Here is a 3016-nt window from a genome sequence, read left to right on the forward strand (position 1 = left end):
GCTTACCTCTTGATCGTATATATAAGAATTATACTATATATATATATATATATATATATATATAAATAAATGAAATAAAGTTTATGCAAGTAAGTTTTCCCTAAAAATTTAATTAAGAAAAGTAATTACACTTTTGTATCTAATGATCAAATTGTGAACAAACAAACCGACAGAAATAAGAATTTATATATAGATATGTGTAATGGTTGCTTAAATCCACTTAAACCCTGGTGTTTATCAGAAAGTGCTTAATAACACAGAAAGAGTAATTATAGTATAGTTATTCATACGAATATCATTGGCTACATATGGGCATACACATTTCGCTGAAACCTCTTCTAAGAAACAGTTACGTTTATCATGAACTGTTTCCAGACACTTTAGAGATATTTTGTAGATAATTTCACCTTTTTAAACAGCAGTGTGTACGTGCAAATGAACAATTTAAAACTGCGTATAAAATTTGTGCCAGTTAGGTATTCGATCATCTAGAATTTCGTTATGGCTGCTGTGTTTCTTACAGACAAATAAAAATATTCGCTTTACTTCTTAAGTTAGTGACCTATGGTATTACCTATTAACGACTTGTCTGAACAAAATAAAGTCATCCACTTGTCAAAATGAGCAGAAACCCTGTTCATTGCTGATCATAAGTTCAAACAATAAAAGGTACAAAAATAGCATATTTACGATAGGTCTTATAGTTACGATATGTCTTATTGTTCTGGAAGAAACCATTTTGAATTAAAGTATGCATTCTCAGTCTCATTATTTTCTTCTCGTTCTCTTTTTTTTTGTTTTATATATGGGGATTGTCTTAACCAACGGTTTTTTTTTGTTTTAAAACGTCTCCAATAGATAAATTGAAATGTAATAAATGGCATTGCACTTAATATTAGCACCATTTTAAATATGCGAAAATCTTGAAAGATACTTATTGTAAAAATGATTCGTTCGCACACCTTGGCTGACGAGAGCCTAACATTATTTACGATTTACCATTTACTGGTCGCCCTTATGTTAGGCTTGAAACCGACGGTACCAATGTTTTTCTGAGCTTCTGTATATTTAAATAAATAAATATTAAGCTCTTATATCGAAAAAGTTTTTCTTTGTAATCGAGCACTTTGTAGGAATTCTTTCACAAAAAACAGTAAACAAATATATATATTGTTTTGATAAAATATGTTATGTAACTTATATTTCGATCTCTGTGTATACCAAAACGTTTTGCTAATAAACTCAATGTATGTTAATATGTTAAATATAATAGTAGAGCCTATATAAAAGAATAACAGTTTAATTATATTCAAGATTCAAATATTTATTTTTCAATCAAACCAGCTCGTCCAGTTAAAATTGCGATACATCCTTTTACATATCTCTTTTGCTATGCAGAAACAACCGATTATTATTATGTCAATATGGTCTATTTTCGTGTTTATATTCTTTAGAAAAATTAAAAATTATTAGCTTAGAAAAAATGCATTTAAGGTCAATTCTATTTATAGTAGGTTAATCACAACACAAGTTCGCCAGATAGATCTTAACTATATTATATCTTATAGCCAGTATGAAAGACTTATATTATATTCTTACTTAAAGGTTACTTTTATTTGTTAACTAGCGGGGGTACCCGGCGTTGCCCGAGTGTTTGTTTCCGGGACGGGGGGGGGAGTTTTAAAAAATGTTATGGTAGGTAAGTAGGAAGGATCAAACCCGGAGTCATGAGTAAAAGTAGGAAAATAAAGTGTGAAAAAAAACATCTGCAACGTTAACAGTTCGGCCACCAAGAACAGTCCATTCCAGTTGTTTAGAAAAAAAAAACGACTACGGTAGGTCGGCGCGAACGTGAAAATATATTGTGAATTGTCCAGCACGCTAACCACTACGCCACAGAGCACAGCAGCTTAGTTAAGTGATTTTAAATAACTTGACATGAAAGAACTACGAAGCCAAACCGGTGTTCTCTTCTCAACTGTTCCTTGTGAACGATCCCCAAACGGTGTTAAGTGGTGGCAGGGGGAGTAGGAATTTATAAGAGAGAAAATATTTTACCACTTCCATTGATCTTAACCGATTTTGGCCGTGACTTCTCAACAGAAAAAGTATAGAAATCTAAGATTATCGAGGAATTTGAGAAATAATAAGCCTATAACACACCTCAGATATTGTTCTGCCGTTTGTGCATATTATATTTGCATGAAATATCTTGATTTTTAATCCTATTAAGGTCAAAATCAGACGAGAAAAAATGAGTTCATTTTATTTATATAGAGATTATCATCAAAATCCAAGGTTTCTAATAAATTTATGTGTGCTTACAACATTAGCAATCATTTTTACTTGTCTAAAAACAATAGATATAGGTGTCTATTTATAAATCGAAACCTGTTATGCCAATTTGCCGCTACATTAGTTGAATTCCTTTTTAAATAAGTAATGTATGGGCTAATCTATAGTGTGTCTATGAGCAAAGTCATGGGACAAACAAGCTATTCATTGCAATTTATTTATTTTCGATGCCTTGACCTTGCTTTTTTGCCAAAAGAAGGGGAGGAAATGAAGAAAAGAAATTGGTATTTTTTACGACGTGATCAGCGTCATTTAACCCCTAAAATGAAATCTATTTCTACCTAATATTTTTTAAAGGAATTTATCAATAATATGAAAGAAAAATTTTTAGAAAAAACATTTTAGAGTGAGGATCACTTTCCTATTTAAATTTAACGTATACTGAGCACCCTATTCTTGCCCACCGAGCGTTCAACGAGGCGTGTAACCCTTAGCATATTCTCAAGTTTGGTGATGAGGGGGATGCAGAAAAATATGGCAAATTTTAATGTGTTTTTTCATTTAAGTATATTTTGGTGTAGTGGAGAATAAAATACATTTTGGTAAAAGCTGGCCTGGTAGTTTTCTATAGTTTGAAGGCGTGCTGAAAACAAACACCGCATCTAAAATTTAGGCCAGCTTCAAGTTTTCACGATATTAACAACATACTTCTCCGCATGTT

Source organism: Euprymna scolopes, chromosome 10 (genome assembly GCF_053919585.1).
Source record: "Euprymna scolopes isolate OS-2025 chromosome 10, ASM5391958v1, whole genome shotgun sequence".
NCBI lineage: Eukaryota > Metazoa > Mollusca > Cephalopoda > Sepiida > Sepiolidae > Euprymna > Euprymna scolopes.